This window comes from Ornithodoros turicata, chromosome 1 (assembly GCF_037126465.1).
Source record: "Ornithodoros turicata isolate Travis chromosome 1, ASM3712646v1, whole genome shotgun sequence".
NCBI lineage: Eukaryota > Metazoa > Arthropoda > Arachnida > Ixodida > Argasidae > Ornithodoros > Ornithodoros turicata.
This window is the reverse complement of record NC_088201.1, coordinates 14,905,442-14,925,805: the sequence shown is the minus strand read 5'-3', so window position 1 is coordinate 14,925,805 and position 20,364 is coordinate 14,905,442. Positions and strand designations below refer to the sequence as shown.

The 20,364-nt window shown below is 46.1% G+C and overlaps 2 protein-coding genes across 4 annotated transcripts in view; one reads left to right on the top strand and one right to left on the bottom strand.

Moving 5' to 3' along the window:
• LOC135377524 (fibroblast growth factor receptor-like 1) overlaps window positions 1-16,095 on the bottom strand; it is a 101,496-nt gene extending 85,401 nt beyond the window's left edge. The window contains exon 1 of one of the 2 annotated variants that reach the window (XM_064610004.1): window positions 15,895-16,095. The gene's annotated coding sequence lies outside the window, so the exon portion shown is untranslated. The remainder of the gene's footprint in view (window positions 1-15,894) is intronic. The other variant, XM_064610005.1, reaches the window with a different exon arrangement.
• LOC135377525 (prolactin-releasing peptide receptor-like) overlaps window positions 1-20,364 on the top strand; it is a 774,729-nt gene that overhangs the window by 551,220 nt on the left and 203,145 nt on the right. The gene's annotated exons all lie outside the window — the stretch shown is intronic.

Sequence of the window (20,364 nt, the reverse complement as noted above, 5' to 3'; positions counted from 1 at the left end):
ACCGAGCGCATATCCAGTGGCGCCATAATTGCTGCACACACGCACGAGAATACATGCAGCCGCGCATTAAAACCAGTGCCCCGGATAAAACAGCTAGGAACGGGGAAATCAAAAGAAATTTTCTGCCGTTACGCGAGTAATAAAATTCACGTGCGGCTTTCGAATACGTATGCCATCGGTATAGTACACATTGGGTGGACCGTTTGAATCATCTTGCCCGTGGAGTTATGACTGCATTATTTAATTATTTTTGCTGCGCCGTCTGATCTCGGGCTTCACCGGCCGCAGCGTAAAATCTGTGTAGCCCACTGACGTTTTATCTCCACGGGGGAAGTGAAAAGACTTGAGCTATTCTACCGATCGTAAATTGTGCCTCTCTTAATGAAGGGAGTCGTGCTTATTCTGACTCGTAAAAGGTACGTATCCCAGACCTCCCGTTGGTTGGGCTCCGTTTCGCCCGCATTCGGTTTTCTTGCTGTTCGCGCGTGCTGCCGTTGCGGTTTCAAAAAACATATTTTTCGCCGTAAATTTTTTTCACCCGCCACAGAAATATAACGATATAGAGGGATAAAGTTTTAGTATAGTTGCTGTAAACTATACGGCACACATGTATACTGCATTTTCGGGTGCTTGAGATCTAGTGGATGCTTCCCTGATGGCCGGTTTTATGGAAGGGGTTGTAAAGTAGCTTACGGAGATGTCAGTAATCAGAAACCACGACAACGAGCAACACGCAAGACAGAAGCAGGAGCTGCGTGTCTTGTGCAGCATCGATGGCAGAAGGAAAAGCATGTGATAAAGATGTGTAAAATTATGTTATGTGATGCTATAGTCACACAAGATAGCACACCGAACCTGCTCTATGCATATTAAATAAGCTTTTATTCTTCTGTTTTCTTTTTTTTACTTTTCATTTGTCCTTTCAAAGGGACGCGGATCCCTACTGCGGCTCCAGTCCTGGGACACTGCCTCGCGATAGTGGCTCCCTCTTCTCTAGTGGCCGCCACACAGTAAAGCTTTTGGCACCCTTTAGGGTGTAAAAGGGTGTAATTTGCGGATAACACAACTCTTTATTTTTTTTTATTTTTTTGCAGTTACGCTCTTTGCTACAACCTCGTGAAACTACAAGGGTGCTTTTTATGCGTGTAAAATGGGTGTCCATTAGAAACACACCCTAAAAGCACCTTATGACTATGTCACTGACTGCGGATGTCTGAATTTCCACGATTGTTGCAGGCAGTATTTGAACACAGGCAATGGGATTGGGGCTTCGATTCAATGTGGCATGAGGCTGCTGTCGTACTATGTAGAGTCGGAGGAGCTTGAATCAAAACTATACGCCTAGTAGTGATCCATTTCACGTACACGATGGAGAAGTTCAGTCACACCATGCGTGGTCTACATGGACAGTTCTGCGGCCGCTGCAGAGCACCTGCACCTATATGTGGACCAGGTTTGTCGTGTTTCGCCTCATTGATGCAGAGCGGGGTATCGCCGCTCTGACATTTGCATAAAGGCTCTTATGTACGACAGTCCTGCATTCAACACCCTCTCCATTTTGGAGTTGCTGTGCCTGCGGAAGCGGGACACACCACCACGTGTCCCCGGAATAAAGTTTTTAATCGAGTTATGAAAGGTGGAACAAAATAAGTGATAGAGCGGTGAGGAAACAGGCGAGGCTGGTGGCGACGAACATCCATAACGGAACCCAGAGATTGAGAGAACACAGGCTGTGTCGTTTATGTGTTTCCTCTATCTCCCAAGGTTCCGTTATGGATGAACAAAATAAATTTAAAAATGTAAATGTACCAGTGCACGTGTGCTGTCCTCCTTACACGCTATTTCCCCGCTGATTTCGTACTAATTCGCGGTAGCACCTAAATGCTTATCGTATTTTTATTTTTTAATTTCTATTTTTCTGGAGTCCATGAACGGCCACAGGGCCTCCCTAATGGTGCACCATATAATAATATCAGTAGTAACACCAGTAACTATAATCAGTACACCCATGCGCATACCGGTCTCGGTAGCTTATTCGGTAACATGTTGTGGGGTGCTGAGCTCAATATCGCTAGTTTAATCCCGGCCGAGGACGGTAGCAATCAGAGTTCGAGGTAACTCGTTACTGTAACTAAGTTCCTTTTTTCTGTAACTTATAACTTAACTCGGTACTTTTGCGACGTGGTAACTTTCAGAGGAACTCGTTTCTTTTTCAGGTAACTTTGTCAAAGTAACTTAAGTTCCAAGTTACTTTAACTAGCTTTCCACTCATGTCCACATATTTTCTTGCTTTCTCTCCGGTTCCTTCATGGCATTTTTTGCCATAAAATCAATCAATGACAGTATTTTATTCAGGAAGTAAGAACCGCTACCATTGAAATGAAGCTGAACCATTGTGCGCCCACAGGGATCGAGTAAGATGCAAAGCGTTCGAATAGACCTGTACCAGAGAAACGTCATCATGACATTAGTAGACAGACTGAAACCGAAACAAATCGGAGGGAAAAGGCTGGGTTCCACGAACGGGCACTTGTTCGCTGCCTCCCATTGAAAGAAAAGCAGGACCGAGGGTCGCATCCCTTTAAGGGACCATATCGTCATCCCCTCAAGACCGTGGCTTTCGCGCGCGACCTTGTTCACCTCTAGCTTCGAGCGTAGTTCAGTCCTACCAAATTTGTGGTGCTGTCGAACACTATGACGTCATTTGTTTACAAACAGGGAGAGATCTATTGTTGGACATAAACGAAAACGATCTAAGCGTGTTGCACTCCTCCGCAGGCAACTCAAGGTCTAACTCAACTGCTCACGCGCGCTGCACCTCCGTAATGCTATTTTGTGTCCGAAGTAACTTGGAAGTAACTCGTTCTTTTGTTAAGTAACCCAGTAACTGCGAGTTACATTTCAGGCTGAAGAACTTCGTTATTAACTTGGTTACATTTTTCACACGGTAACTTAACTTATAACGGTTTCTTTTTGACGGGTAACTTCTCAATCTATGGTAGCAATAGACCTCTACCAGAGAAACGTCTTCATGACGTTGGTAGGCAGACTGAAACCGAAACAAATTGGAAAGGGAGGGCTGGGTTCCACGAATGGGCACTTGTTCGCTGCCTCCTATTCAAAGAAAAGTAGGACCGAAGGTCCCGTCCCTTTCAGGGACCATCGTAGTCCCCTCAAGACCGTGGCTTTCGGGCGCGACCTTGTACGCCCCCTAGCTTCGAGCCTAGCTCAACTCTACCAAATTGGTGGCGCTGTCGAACACTATGACGTCATTCGTTTACAAACAGGGAGAGTTCTATTGGAGGAGGCAGCCATTGCTTCGAGCACCGTGTGTCGGACATTTCCTGCGCATGTCAAAAGAAGTGGTCGAAATGCTGCACGTCGCCACACTATAGGCTAACTCACCTTACGTGTAAATGTACTACAATTATTGTTAGTAGCGCCCATACTGGAAGGGTGCTTTTCTGAAATATCACCCTTTTTGAAAGGGTGTCCACATGAACACCTTTTTTGTAGGACCCCCAAAGGTGTTCGCCATGGAAAACTTTAAGAACATCCTTAAGGGTGTAAAAAGCTTTACAGTGCGGAATATACTAGAACATTCGACGTAACTGGTCTCACTTCACACTTAGGACTGCTACAGCATTTGCTATACGCTCGTTTCGGCTGATTTATAAATGAGCAAGGTTAATTAAAGAAGTTCAGTTTCACTAATGCGTTCGTCGAGTGCTCCCGGATTTGTAGTTAAACTTAGTTAAGGCTATGTGATACCTGCAGCATGGTGTACAGAAACGATTCAACAAGTATTTCATTAGACCATCGTGCAATACCACACCTATTGGCGGGTGGCTTTCATCGGTGATCTTCGTATACCTGTACACCTGAATATCTCCTCTCTATTGTACGTATTGTGTACTGTCGTAGGTAAAGCTCTAACACGGTGTGAGAGTTACCGAGCCGAGGATAGCGCACAAAAATGGATAAACACAACACGCAAAGACACCATCGCACAAAAACAACGAAACAAAGCGCGCCAACCACGGCTGGTGCTTGCTCATGTGTGCTCGCTTTCTTGCCACGGCAGCTCCGCGCCAGCTTCCCTTGCAACAGGTTTCCACGCCGCGGTTTAGAAAAACCAAGCTCGCGGCGGGGGTCATGATAAATGGCGTTTCAAGTAGGAATGCTTTGAAAAGGAGAGCGTGCATGCACAATGAGGCAATTGTGAGATTGGTCCCTGTACGCATTTTACAGCCCAGCCTATAGGGACTAGAGTTGGGCTGTAGAGAGAGTCAGATAAGCCTACTTTCAAGTGCTCTAACGTTATACAGCAACGCAGTAACACTTGTTTCCTTCGCTTTATTTGCTTTACTCTGGCGTATTTGGCTCGGAAAACGTCGTACATAAAAAAAAGTTGAAGATGCACAAACGTATGGGCCGCGACTAACCGGAATTTCGTGTGGAAATAACATTAAATTTGAACACAAGTGCGGACTGTCTGGAAGCATTGCATGTGTTTTATCGTATGCGTTCAGTTGACGGCTAGCGGGTCTGATAAGGGTGCTTAAAGGTAGTTAGTGTACAGGGCGTCATTTTGGAAGCGAGCTTACGACTCTCTTTCGAAACACTTATATTTAAAATCTTAGTGCATATTGGTTGGAACATCCTGTATGTTGTATTCTAACATCTCGCATTTGAATATTTCATCCTATGCATTCCTTTGAAAAGCAAGGATTCTGTTCGAATGCTGGTTCGTTGAAAGATGCACACAGGTTGTTCGGTCTCAAAAACGAGAAAAACAGAAGAATGAAGAAGAAACGATACAAAAATACGAAGCAATGACGACGGAATTTCTAAACGCCTGCCCGATATACAAGACCGCCAATCTGGTTAACGCATTACGAAACGGGACTCGACAAAACGAAACGGCCTCTAATAATCACTAAGCAAGAAGAATACATTCGCTGTCAGGAGCGGTCCAAATTAAATTGTCACATAATACAGTCAGTTCTTCGAGAATGAACTCGCTGCTTTCTTGCGCGCCGTTGGGTTTCGTGCAGGTACGTTTGAGGACTGAAAATATCCTCCAAATGCCAGAATTTTGATGTCAAACCACATTTTGGGGGGAGTTAAACTGTAAGCCGAGGAGTAGTTCTTTCTCACGAAAAATCGCACGCACCAAGAAAAATGAAAAATATTTCTGCACAGAAAATAGTGACCACTTTACCTTTCCAGTGGAAGCTCAATCTACCCGTTCCGTCATCTCCGATATTTGTTCCCACGCAGATGGGCGTCTACAAACACGAGGAACAATAGGGTGTGCAATACGATATGCAACAGGAAAGAAATCGGATGGAAGCAAAAGGCTTTCCTGTGAGACGACACCGTTTTTTAGAGTCCCATCCATTCCGTTCACACGTATCCCGGGAAATCAACTTCATGAAACGTACAAAAGATTCTTTCTCTCTCTCTTTCTCTCTCTCTCTCTCTCTGTAGCAGCTTCTCCACAATTCCTAGCCAAGGGAAGAGGCATTCGGTGAGACTAACAGCTCACTGGGATTAGGTAGCACTTAGCATGGGTCTTCCAACGAGTGTCCGAAGATTACTATGTTGCGTAGCTACTATGCTGTGCAGCACCCGAGTAATCCTTTATCTGTCGTCTGCTTGTGTCTTCCATTAGCGTAAAACCAACTTGCCCAGCTTAGCTACTGGGGCCTTCATTTTCCCTCGCCCTCTCTGGTCGTTCGTGTACTCCACCGGTGGTCCGGAAAACATGCTCTCAAGATATCGAAAGAACTTCAGATTCCGCATGATTGGCTCACTTTAATGTACCTAAATCCCTGCGAACTTCGGGAAGTCGTTCGAGCAAGTATTAGGTCTATAGGATTCTTCGGAGTGTTTATTGCAGTGACGCGGTTTATGGGTTCACAGATCGGAATAGACGACGCAATTTCAAAAGTACGTCGGGACCCACGTAAAAGCGTGAGCATGGCGTCGGTTTGAAGCGTTGAATTCGACATTTTTGCTCGTCGCGCCTAAAAGGTTTTGAAATATATCGAAAATGTGACTGCATCGAAGGGATCTTTGTGCAGTTGGGCGCTCTTGCAAGAAAGGAACAGAAGGGTAGAGGAGATTAGGGATGCAAAAACAAGTCTACTTTGCGGGATCTCACAGCTTGGGGTGTTAGGTTACGAAGTCGACGGTGGTATACTGACGCTTCGGATATCACTGTACTTCGTAATGTGCTGTCTTTTTAAACATTATTTAAAACATGTCAATGTGTTCGTGCGCCAGACAGCTTCCAGAATGCCAGCTGAATCCAGACTGACTGACAAGGAGCATCTTCACCATGGTACAGCATAAATACGTTCGTGTGGTTCAGTACAGTTGTCTCACAGCGGAATGTTCCTTATAGGACGCGCCAGTGCGACCTACGTTTCCTTTTTTTTTTTTCTATTTCTAATCTAATCTAATCCTTATAGGACGCAGGACCGTGATCGTATGTGAGAGCGCATGCTGATGTTTTGTTGTGGGCATCGTATATGTGAACAATGTCGCTGCTAAACTGTACTAAATTCGACGTTGTTGTCTAATAACACCACAGCACGACAATTAAGACAACGACGAGACAGAGCATGCGACAGTGGCCAGTGCTCCGTGTTTTGTCGACGATTATGTCACACTGGCGAAACAGCCTGTGTACTTTCAATATTTGCTGCTGGGAGCTGTTATCTATTGTGCAATTGTATCTATCTATCTGTATCTATCTATCTATCTATCTATCTATCTATCTGTCTGTCTATCTGTCTATCTATCTATCTATCTATCTATCTATCTATCTATCTATCTATCTATCTATCTATCTATCTATCTATCTATCTATCTATCTGTCTATCTGTCTATCTGTCTGTCTGTCTGTCTGTCTGTCTGTCTGTCTGTCTGTCTGTCTGTCTGTCTGTCTGTCTGTCTGTCTGTCTGTCTGTCTGTCTGTCTGTCTGTCTGTCTGTCTGTCTGTCTGTCTGTCTGTCTGTCTGTCTGTCTGTCTGTCTGTCTGTCTGTCTGTCTGTCTGTCTGTCTGTCTGTATCTGTCTATTGTTATCTATTGTGAATCTATTGTTTACGTGTCTTGCCCATCGCTCAGGCTTACCTATCATGCAAACAGCTACTGCTGCAAAAGCAAAATGGATGTTGACCAGCAGGAATGGTCGAGGCCAGTAAACGGCAGCAGCCCAAATAAAATTACACAAGCTTTGGCAGTGTCTAGCATCAAACGCATCTATTGTGCAGTAAACATATGCTTGTTGATTGCATATGTTCGCACAGTAGAACCAAATCTCAGTTTTGATTTTCCCCCCCTCAAAAACATGATCAATAGAAACGCGATACTGAAGAACACACGAAAAACTCCTCCATACTTTATCAGCATCAAGTTTTCCGTGCACTTTCCCATTTTATGACTTGAAAATTGGTAGAAACTCATGATGAGTAGAATTGTGCAAATGCCAGCGATCCTCCTGTCAGTATCCATTCCACGTTTGGCATGCTGAAAAACAACCTGATGTAAAACTGCTTTCACGTGTTCGTGGTGATATATGTGACTGTCATCGTTTACTGGATTAGTCATTGAGAACCAGGGGCTTTGGGGGGAGGGGGGCGGTTTCATTGTCGAAGTGCGTAATTGAGGAGAGGAGAGGAGGAAAACCAATGTGTAACCTAGCGGTTAAGGGGGAGAGCGATCGCCCCCCCCCCCCCTGGATCCGCCATTGGTGAAAACCTTAAAATGTAAACAACCTTCAATGTTGCCAACGCAGTACGTAGGTACATGTGATCGTAGCTCTGGTCGATGGAATTTTCTATTTTAACTACATATCACGTCTTGTTTCTTGTTCCACGATGACGATGAAGGTGATAATAACGAAATGAAAAAGCGCCACAAACACAAAGTCGGGCTGGCAGAAGAAAATCAAAACGGAAAAATAAACAGGGAAAGATAAGTAGCGACTACCAGTCTAAGTGACAGTTCAGCCGATAGGAAACACTTGTCATGTGACGGAAAGTCACAAAATATCTAGTAGCTGGGCCTCTTCAAGGAAACATTGGAGTGCTTTCAAAGCAACCGCTTGATGACGCGATGGCTGATGACCCAGAATTTTCACGATGGCAAAGGGTCGGTCGTCGAGACGAGTCGAACTTTCTTCTAAGAGCCTGCGACTATCAGCGTAGTCGAAGCACCAGAGGAGTATGTGCTCTGTGTCGTCTGCGACTTCGCACTGGCGGCAGTTTGAGGAAGAAGACTTGGCCGGTTTGTAAAGCAATCGACCGCTGCACGGTAATTCAGTCGCAGCTGACGTAGCTGAGACGCAATTTGTCGAGGGAAGGACGGAGGTACTCGGAAGCGTAACTTAGGTACAACCCTGCGCAGCAACGAAGACAGACCCGATCCTCACAGCCATCACTCATCCTCTTTGCGTCGCCTTTGGTGAATTAAATGGGCCTTAGTTGGACGTGACTGTGTTGGAGTGCTTGGCGTGCAGCAGCATCCGCAGCCTCCTCTCCGGCAATGCCACAGTGACGAGAGGTCCCTCGAAACCTGATACCATGTCCGCTTGGGACTGCAGAGGTGCAGTACACTTCCACCACTAATGCCAGGAAGCCCGTTATGAACATAGAGGCCAAAGCCTCTAGTACCAGAACACTGACCCTCACTTCAGTTGGCTAATAGAGCCCGTGTTGGAACATGTATACGTTCTGCTTATGCGTGCTGCTTATGTTTAGGCAGCACTGTCCCAACAGCATCAGTGAAAGAAAAGTTACAGTGTCGCAGTGTGGCTCGAAGCAGAGGACGGTGATGGTGACGCGTTACCAGTCGTGCATGGTGGGGAAACGATTCTTGCATCCTGAACGGGCACAAGTCGTTCATCTTGCCTTTGCTATGGCTACCACGTTTGATGTTGCTTGAGGAACGCCAAGATACAGCTTAACACTCTTTGTCAGTGTGGTCTCTAGGGGTTGCTCTGTTTTATAAGGGGGGGTTGTGAAGCACCGTTATGTGGCACGCTAGCATTTGACTCATGAGGAACAACAACAACAACAACAAATACTCTGACGGTGATGAATGGGCAAATTCGCCACCTGGGTTGTGGCCCACTACCCCATTGCCGACGGGACTGCATGAGATGTAAAATGACAATGAGGGGACATGGGGGGAGAGGTGGTAGCAAGGCCACACATCAGGATTGAAGGACATAAAGGAACCCGTGTCTTGTAGAAAATCCAGGAAAATCTGCAGGGCACGACGGTGTTCCAGGATGTCAGTCCAGGGCCCAAGGACTGTCGCCAAAGTGAACGGAGCGGCAGTGATTTGCTTCAGTCGGTCTCGCAACCTTTCTCGATGGACTCTGATGAGGACACAGTCCACGATCGCGTGCTGGATATCTGCTAGCACGGCAGACCTGCAGCATAACATGGTGTCAGAGCAACCAAGCCTGTGTTTAAAGAGTGGGGTGAAGGCGACACCGAGGCGGAGCCATGTGTATAATGGACGAAAAGTTGCGAAGCAGCCGACTGGGCAAGTTGAGGGATAAATCGGGGTCCACTTCTCTCATGAGGGTCCTTGATGGGACATCTTGACACCATTGTAGGTGGGACAGGGGTTTTTTATATGGGCAAGGTAGCTTCTTCTATCCCCATTGGAGAGGGTAATAGATATTGTTGATCGGGACCCATACGCCGCTGCAGCAGCCCTGTCCGCTTGTTCATTCCCGTGGATGCGACAATGTCCCGGAATCCACTGTAGGGATACTTCGTGACCACTACTCGTCCGTAGACGGCTCATTTTCTGGAGGATGGATGTAACTACCGGAGCCAGGGACCTATACGAAGACCCATATGGGCAATGCATTGCAGGGCAGCTTTGGATTCACAGTATACCATCCATCAACGGCGCTCAGTGGATGGGACATTTCTGGGGAATAGTAATATGCAATGTAGCTCTGCAGACGTTCAGGATGTGCGACACTGAGCATAGCTTTTATGAGTGTACCCCACTGAGATCCACATAAATATTACAGTACGCTGAGTCAACTACCTGCTCTTGCCTCTATAGACAGCGCACCTTCGAAGCCCACGACAAATTTCGATCCAGGGCAACCCCATCTCTGATGCGGTACTCAGCATATTTGGTACCCACCACTATGAAGTTGAAATTTCTTTATATGACACCGCGTAAAAGGCAGCATCAGTTTTCTTTCTTTTCTTTTTCTTTTTTTTTTTTAATTACACGTTTATGCCTCTCTGAAGTACGAAGACTCCGACACAGTACAAGGCACACTGAAGGTGACGCTGTAGGGCTGGCTGCTGCTTTCCTGAGGACCACATGCAAATGTCGTTGGCGTAGCGACTGATGTACACGCCCCGTGGTAACAGAGCTGGCAGTGCGGGCTTTACTTATGATACTTTGGTATTTACAGTTCGCACTATTAACATACCTTCAGACATACCACAGATATACATGTACTTCTAGCTTGTACTACACGTACCTGCCGTTGCCATTCACATTTATAGAACACCCGCAGTGACACTGAAAGTGGCGACAGCAGCTCCACCTACACCTAGAAGGCCAGAAAAGAGAAAGGCGAAACACACTTCCGAAGAAAGGGGAGAAGACGACGCAATATGCTGCGTGCAGTTGCAGAAAAGCTGAGTGTCGCAGAGAAGCACAAGAAGAGAAGACGAGTGATGAATGCGGAGGATTTGGCGTTGGCATGGCGAACATGACTAGAGGAATCCCACAAGATGTTCAGAGATACATCGCCATGATTGCCGCTCAGCAAGCTGCTGTGAAGTACAAGCCAGCTAACAAACTCTAATGATCATAGCTCGTATGCAAATACTTTCTATTCCATATGTGCAGCAAGGATATTGCTGCATAATTGCCTAAGGCTATTAAGGACTAAGCTAAGCAGTTTAAGCTTGTTTAATGGATGGGCTTTTCAATTATTTTATTTTCCTGGTAGTAAGTGCAGTAATTTGAGGGTGTACACATTATAATTCGGGATTTTATAAATATCATGTGCGCACACTCACAAACATGTGAGACTGATTCGTTCAAACCCATCACTCTCTACGTGCCCAAAACGATAACAGTTAACAATTGTTCGCTTCTGAAATGTCCTGGTTGTGGTTATATCTCCCTGCTGCTAGGAGTTATTATCGCTGTGAACAACTATACAAGAACACTTTACTTCGATGGTGATTAGTTGAGTGATTCATTGATTGAGGCAATTTTGTGAAAACATAATGATGAGACTCATAGTAAGTACCGAAGTACTACATTGTCCAGAAAGGTGAGCAGAGCAAAAGTGCCGTACTGGATATGACCAGAGGCCAAATAATTTATTCATAGTCAGAGGTCGGGACTAGCTGATTTAAATACACTGTAAATGCACTCCTGGACAGAAGGATGTGCCATATTTTCCAAGTATCCACTGTGACGGAATCTTGGTGAGTCCACTTGCCGCATCCAATAAAAGTAACGAAGCGCCCTGACATGCCATATTACCTGGAGAGCGATTGCTGGATCAACCCTTGCAAGAATAGACGACGAAAGAATGTCAGTTGTCCACTAGGGCGAGACCATTGATTCCAGTAAATGTCTAATAATGGAACGACGGCGATCTTTCTGCAGTACTGTAGTCGTCCGTCTGCTAGCGGAGAGAGCTCGTTCTGCGGAGCGCGGGCGGTCTGCTCATTCTCCACGGCTCCACAGTTGCGCAGTACCCACTGGAGAACTAGCTTGTGGTCCGCTTCGTATACAGCTTGTGATAAGCCGTTAACACATCCGTCACCACGTATCCGTCCTGCATGTGTTCTCAACATAGCTGGGAGCGCAGACTTCGAGTCTGTGAACGCTGTCCATACAGGGGCTGTTATCACTTTTACTTGACTAAAATGCTCATTTTCAACTTCTCATGTCTCGCGCCTACGTATTCTCTCTGCACATTACTCCCATGCAGTTGTTCAGTTACTCAGTTACTGCAGTTACTCCCATGTGCTTATAATAGCATTGTGCAGTTGGTGGCGTTGGAGGAAGCTTGCCGTTGTTGGCCTCGCGGCTGTAGGCATCGCCACAACTACAGCTCAGGATGTGGTGATGACGAAAAAAATGTGATGAGTTAGTGAAGTAAGTAGGATCGGTGGTTGTCCCGCACTCGAAGAAGAAAACCGAGTTGGGACCTAAGTCATATAACATTGGGGAGTGGGGCTCGTGGACCGTAGCCCCAGTTGTACACCGTTACAGCGGCGCATTGATCGCTCGTGTCAAAACACCGAGAAGCAGACCACGTCACACATTTAACAATTTGAAAAAACACTGTTTATGTTGATGTTGACGAAAAAAAATAATAGGGAGAGATTGAATTCGGCTACTCCCATAAACAGACCCCCCCCCCCCCCGGGGAAAAAAACAGAACGTTTTTTTTTGTTACAGAGCCGTTTGTTCACTTTACCAAGGTGCTAAAAACATCAAGTCGTCGCAAGCTCTTCGGTCCGCGTATTTTGAAATCCAACCACATGGCATTCACGACCTAGTTACTGCAGATGTAGTGTTACGCCACCCACCTTCTATTACTACGTGAACGATTCTATGGCAACTACAAAGAATAGCGGAACGTTCGAAATCCGCGATTTTATGCACCGCAACGCGAGGACAAGGAGACATTAGGTGAAGGAGTACGAAGGGCGGAGACGTTGAAACGGCGTAGGTACCTCAGTGCTGCCCTATAGAAACCCCTGGGACGGGCAGCACTCGATAAACACGTGTGTCCTGGCTTGGTAGAACAGCCGTCCAGCTACCGTGACCCGAGAACGCCAAAACTAATCAACCAAAATTAGGGAGCCCTCAATCAGACGCTGCGTACAAGGAGGTGAAGGGAGAACCTGCGGATAATTGAAGGCTGGACAACTGAAGATGAGTCTCCGCCACCTTCACTGGACACCGGGAGAATGGCGCGTCTACGCTAATGGAAGCTTAGGTGCGATTCCGCGGGCGTTTATGGACGCCCTAGTGCGCGGGTTGTCGGCACCCCTTCACAGCTAATGTCGCGAGCTTGGTTAACGAAGTCGCAAGCTGCGGAGTAGGTGCCTTAGTTTATCTGCTGTTCGATGGTGTACAGGACGGCGCAAATGTATCTTGAGAGCGCTTTCTCTGTGGAGACAGCCAGACCCCGGTAATCCTTGCGCCAGAAGAGTGAAGTTGGGATTGCGCCTTTGAGTCGAGTTTTTGGGACTAACCTCACTGCACTCATTAGGGTCTTGTGGGAGGGCGCAGTATGATAGGACGTCTAACGGTGATTACAGAGTATTTGTTTGACTATCTATGTAACAACACATGGAATCGACTTTGTGTTGTAGCTCATCTCGTGGTTCTGCTGCTGCTGAGTTATCTACCTTACTATCAGATTTGTATTGTTTTGCATTATTTAGAGCTGGAATGGCCCTCCCGCTCTCTTTGAATTTTCTTTCAGTTTTTCTCTGGCCAATCTGAGTTGTGCAATACCGAACGATTGTCGATTTTATCATCGTGACGCGTACTTCCAAAAGCCAGGCGATCCCATATTCGACAACTTCCGTTTCCAATGGTGCTAAAATTCTCTAATTGCTGTATTCATTTACTTCGCGAAACAGAGTCCACCTTTCCGCGCGTTATCCCGTTTTCACTGTCTACGCGTCGTTCTGCAAATATTTACAGGTCTTCACGAACACATGCCTTAATTTATGAAGTTTTGCGATTATGTCGACAAAATTACGTGGTAACGGTTTACATGTTAGATTTAAGTCTACAAATATAACGAGAACATACTCTACAACTCTATTCGTCAGAAATCAGCGAAATCTATCCTTGTGCCGAATTCTTAGGTCCGGGCCCTTCCCGATCCCGACCTTCCTTTCAATATACCCGCCCGGACCCGGCTTGATTGATCCATGCCTGGCCCGGTCGCGGTCCGAGCTTGAATAATTTAGGCTTTCCGGTCCGGGTCGGGCCCGAGTCCAAAAAATGTCTAGGTTATACATTTATACTATTTATTTATTTCCATACACCTCAAGGGCCCAGAGGGCATTACATGAGGGGGGTGGGCCAGGCAACATGTACATACTGAACAACAAGTGTACAACAACAAAAAGAAAAAAAGAGGAACTGGAGGAAAATAACACGAAAAATTTCTGTACAAAATACAAAAATGTTTATGACACAGCGAAGTGACGCTGTAATGCAATGCGGAACTGATGGGGGTCGATGACATTGACAGTGTCCTGAGGTAAGTTGTTCCAGTCGATGATAGTGTTAGGAAAGAATGATTTACTGAAACAAGTGGTGCGAGACCGAATACGGGAAACCTTGTATAAGAATGATCGAGTCGAGCTGAAATGCGAGTAGGAGGTAATATGTAATGGGGGCGTAACGAGTGCGAGCGATAAATGTGGTTGAAGAGACAGAGACGAGAAATCCGTCGACGATGAGAGAGGTCAGCTAGCTGAAGACGTTGCTTTATCTGGGATACACTAGAGAACGGCCCTATCCGTCAACTATAGATTAGCGGGCTATAAAATTTGACCTTATCTAACTAACAGTAACAGACCTGGTCCAGGCCCGATCACGATTCAGGCACGTCAATCCAATCCGAATTCACAATGTCAAACCCGAGCCCGCGGCACAGGGCCGCCTAAACAACGCCCTATATACGGTCCGACACGCGGGCAGTACCAAGCTAGAACTTTTGGGCAAACCCAGTCGGTACAGTGCTCTAATTCCTGTCCCTTACTGTCAATAGCAGGACGAGTTATACTTTCACGTACGCAATAAAAAACATGTAACGTGTTCCCCTTTCGCCTTCTCCGATGCGTTTGTCAATTCTGTGGTGTCACATTATTCACTAGTAAGCGTTCATGATGTGCCCATGTGTAGTGACCATTCCTGACGGGCCACGTAGAAATACAATGCCTAATCTGCACAATGTGTTTTATCAATGCGACTAGAGAAATACCTGGTCAAAGGCACCGAACGTTCAAATGGTATAACATTGTCCGCTTGAGAAAGGACGATAAGCGAAAGTTTTAAATATGCGCGCCTGCTTTTTCAATCTGAAAGTTTTATGAAATAAATTACAAGTTTGAATATTGTGTTCCATAAAGAAAAGCGAATTGAAAGCTCCTTCACAACTGCTCTGAACCCTATTGGGAAGACATCTGCTGAAGACGTCTGCACCGGTCGAGGCACATATTCAATTTGAAAGTTAATTTGCATGACAAAAAACTCGCCGACGCGAATTGATCCGAAATGCTGCGTGCACTCGGCGGTTGAATCATACTGGACCGATTTGAAGGGTCCTTGTTATTAAGCGAGGGCGAGAGTTGTGCAGTATATTGAACAAGCACTTACAGGCACGCGGTGGGGACAGAACGTGACAGGTCAATATGTGCGGATATCCCGAGCATTAACCTGTTGAGCGAGCTATGACAGTTGTTTAAGCGTTCCATTCTGAATCGAAGAACATCCATAATCTGGAATGTTTTTCGTTGCATATTACTCCGTTTTTGCAAAGTGTGGAAATGTGTGTGTGTATGTATAGGCAAGAGTCACCTACTAATCGGTAACCGTTCTTCAGAAACAACACCCTTTGAACGTGACAGCGAAGTTAGTTCTCACTTCTGTAACGAAATGCCTGAAACAAACACTAAGCGTTTTGTGAGACATGCTATTGGCATCCGTGAGGGCCTTGCTCTTCCCATCGAGACGTTCACCAAGAAACGAGCTTGCCTCTCAAACGCTGCACGACTTACTTGCATTTGGATACACTTTGTATCATGAAACGCGTGATATATATGAGAAAGAATATGTACTTACGGAAAGCACAACAGTCTTTGCTTCACGAGCTGTAGCTGTTTGACAGTTTAGCACAGAATTCTTTTGGCTGGATTATCCTTTAGAGACTTCTCCTGCGGCTCATTTATTCAGTGACATATCAGGTCGAAACGACATTTTTAGCGTTGCATCTCGACACGGCAACAAGCATACACTGCTTCACGACGACTTCTGGCGAAGGAAAACATCAGTTTCCAAGTCTGGGGTGCTACTTGACATGCCAGATAAGCTCCAGTTGAAGCGGTGTTTCGAGATCCTCGAGGGCACAGATAAGATAATTACCCTGTAGTACCGCAACGCGCCTACTGCTGCTGCAAATGTTAAGTGGAGGACAATTCTCGCATGTAGCTCTAACTGAGACCTGCACCAAGAGCAATTAAATGATTAATGATGGTGTCATGAGGTGTTTCCCCAGCTGTACCGACGAAATAAGTGATGGTTTGTAGAGCGGGCCTCTTATCGTGTTAATATGTGTTAGAAAATAAATACATGGTACACCGGTCTCGTGATGTTATGGGTTGTTTCTAAGGGACACTGGTCTCCTCTACACGCTTTAGCTGAGCTCACCTGATATTGTGACTTTTGTGCCTCGTGCAATGACATATTGTCTGGTCATGAGGGGGCTTATGGTGGCAGTTGGTTTAGTGCTATGAATGTTACGTGGCGCTCGAAACATTGTCGTACAAAGGATTTTGATCACCGCCTCATTTCATATCATATAGTAATCACTGTGCCCTGCCTGAGGTAGTCAGCCTCAAATTAAGTGGCAAAGTTCCACAGTCACCGCCACTTCGTGTATTTGTTGCCGTTGTCGTGACCTTATGTGAGATTAAACGTGAGATGGAAGGCGTGTCCTCCTTAGAAGGGAGGTGCCCTCTCTTAACTGACAGATTTTCTTATAGCTAGCCAGCCGAAGTGGTCGTCCACTGCTTTGACACAGGAAGGGGTGAATACTGGTGGCAATTGGGACGCAGTCCCCATGATTCACGACATCGTTGCAAACGAAAGAACAACGAAGCCATTATATAAATCACGCCTAGTTGATCCTGTTTTGCAGAAAGGGTTTTAGGCAAGAAAAAAGAAGCGACTGTATAACGTCCACAAAGAGCTTGCACAGGCACCGCACCATCATAATGACATGGGGTGTGGGGCCTGTGTAACCAGTTTGTGGCCACTCAATGGTAATGCAAGCCTTCTGTAGGTAGTTTGTGGCGTACTTCCTGCGATACCTTCACTGATGACAATGCTACATGCACATGCAAATGTTTGGCCGTCTGAGTGGCACACATACTCAATGTACCTGAGTGGTTTGGTTTGGCAAAGGGGGCAGAAAGCACACGAGGAGAGTATAGTAAGTATATGCTTTCCTACTGTTTTAATAAGGGCGTACGAGGTACCTAACGACAGGACACGTCTTCTCGTTGTGTGTCTCGTTTCTTTTCTTTTCCCTTGTTGGCCCACAATTGACAACGCTTACTGTATGCCGCTGGAATATGAGTGCTCTCCACCACTGCACGTCGGGAGGATGGGAAAATTCTGTAACCACTCGAAGACTCTTTTATGTTGCCGACTTCGATAATATTATCATTCTGGAAGTCTGGGAACCACTTGTCAGATTTTTACGCGACGTATTTCTTTCGGTTGATATTGCCGTAGTCTACGTCACACAATAAAAGCTCTGGTTGTATTATTTTATGCAAAAATGCAAGTGTACGCCCAGATTCGGGAGGATCTGAGCGACCGGTTGCTGTATAGATGTTTTCCTACTTTTGCGTATACGTTCCGTTATATTTGAAATATTTCCAGGCGAATATTTTCCAAGCTCCCCAGGAAATACCGAGAGTGACAATTAATGCTAAAAAGCGATACAAAATGAATGCACGATACGTACAATTCGCCGATCGCATCCATAGGAGTCCGTTTGTTGCTCCGTTTGACCGTGCAGTGAGCTTCTTCTCTCTCTCTACTCTTTTCTTTTTCTTTCTTATTTTTTTTTTCTACGAGATAATTCATTGCATATTTTCTGCGGCGCCTCCTAGTCTCCTGAGAAGTTGCCTCTTACGACGATTTGATGATGTATCCCATCTTGAATTTCATTTCGAAGTAGATTAGCTGCTTGCAGTGCGTGCCTGTTACGACGTCTCTCTCACGTGAATACGGGTGGGCAGCTTACGAAAAGTACGTACCTTCATTCTTCCATAAAGAACCAAGAGGGCAAGTTATCGTCTTCTGCAGAACCCAACAGGCGGTAAGAGAAACATTCAACAGAACAAAACGAAGCAAAAGAACGCGCGTAGGCTTCTTTCGGCAGTGTATACGTTGAGTACACGGTAAATATTAACAACACTACACCATAAGGTGCAATGCCCTAGAAGCATGGAGATACCCCATAAGTGGCTTGGATGCAGTATTATGCAGTCGAGGCACCTGGACGTTTTTGCATCACACCTTGGAGGCAGGAGAGAAAGTATCTATAGGCTCTATATTAACGCTTGCCCTGTCAAGTGCTTCCTGCATTGTGCGTGCCTCGTAGATCGACACTCGAGCACATCTTTGTTAGCTCCAGTCCCCCGCAGCCCTTGAAATACAGCGTAGGTCGATCTAAGTATCCTATGCAAAACAAAAAGGGCCCCCATGCACAGCTGGGAAGTCTCGCCGAGACGGGCTGGCATGCTCTTGTTCGTGTCCATTGATTCCCGTTTCCGTTCCTCCTCGCGACGAAAGCGTGTAGTGATGGGTGATCATGCGGGGCATTCCCCTTGATGGGATTGGTGGAGAGCTCAGGCGCATGCTTGAGGAACCTGCCTTCTCAAAATAAGCTTCGTACCATGTGGCTCCCATTCGTGCACACCTGATGAGAGTTCTCTTCTGTCCAAACTGAGACGGGTTATATTGTGCATATGTCTTGTCAGCAGCTCTTTGGCGGGGATTGCGCGTAATTGGGCTCCGGCTTAGTCTAAGTCTTGCAGGGATTTGAAGGAGAGAGATTTTCTCTCCCCCATGCAATATCTACAACTAAGGTCACGTAAGTTAAAAAAAAATATATATATATATTACTGAAACTATTTTTCAACTGAGAGTGGCGTCCAGATGTTCGTACAAGCTCCGCGAAGCTTTCTTGAGGTACACCATGAAAAGTGAAGAAGCAGAAGCGTCCTGAAGAAGTGCAAAAAGACTAGAGGCCAAACAGACGAGAATAGGCGAGTATGTCCTCGTCCTCGTCTGCTTCGACATCAAGAAGCAGGTTAGTAAACCTGTATATTGAAGCCTAACAAGAACGACGACATGGAAACATCTACAGTCGGTTCAACATATTTCACGATCCTTTGGAGGACTAGACACATTATGAGCGCTTGCTTTAAAAAAAAATAAACGATCTAAGGATTCATCTCGAACGTGGAGCGTAGGCCTGAAAACATCTGCAGGCCAAGCACACAGCGGCCCGTGTCGATGCATTTAAGCACTCGTACGAGTACATTACGAGTGATCTGCCTATCTGTCGTGCTCGAGAGGAAGAAGTGTTTAATCACGTAGTTTCTGATAGCCAGTTTTATTGCCACAACTGCATATAACTTCGCAGAGTTTTCAGTTCTTAGTTCCTTTCTCCAGATTATTTTCAGAACCCCTTCGCTCAATCGGCACACTCTCCCAACCATAGAAATCACGAGCAGAACTCAATCAGCTGTTGTCATTCGTCGTTGAATCTTTCTGCGTTCCTCGCGTTTGCGAGTGCAACTGCATTCATGGAGCGTGACTTTTACAACATCGGGGGCCCTCTAGTGGTCGTTATGAAATTTCTGGGAAAGCGGGAGCGCTTCCCCGGGGAATTGCAGGAGCGGTGCACTTGTGCGCAGCCCGTTCTGCAACTGACTTCCCAGAGCCGCACTTTTCTTTTTCGCGCTCGCCAGTTTTTATGCCGTCATTTCGGTGTGCCCTCTCGCACCTCCGGGCCTCAACACCAGTTATGCGTGCTGTCGCCCTTGCTACCCTTTTTCATCTGGCGCTCAATCCCAATCTTTTCCGGAGATGTGGCGCTCGCGTAGAAGTTAAGTACCTGGCACATAAAACAGCCGCGGGCAAAAATCGACGCATAAAGGGTTCTTCTAGGCGTTCCCATTTTTGCTTGAGAGTGACAGGACGAATGTTTTAATGTTTCTAACCTTGCTGTGACGATCGATTGCTGACAGCTGCTAATTAATGCTATGTTATGGGAAAGGGCTCATGTGGCATGCAGCGCAAAATGTTTTGTGGCGCTCTAGCAAATAGCTGCCCGCGTGATTTTCCACCTTAATTAACAGTTCATCGCTGTAACATGTAATGTGGTGCGCAGCTATAACTCAGTACCCGACGCTCGCGCGTTATTAAGGCTTATGTCGATGGCAGACGAGAGGCTGAGTCTGTCAACTGTTGTTTCAACTTTAACAGTCGCGGGAGTGTCCATTAGCTTT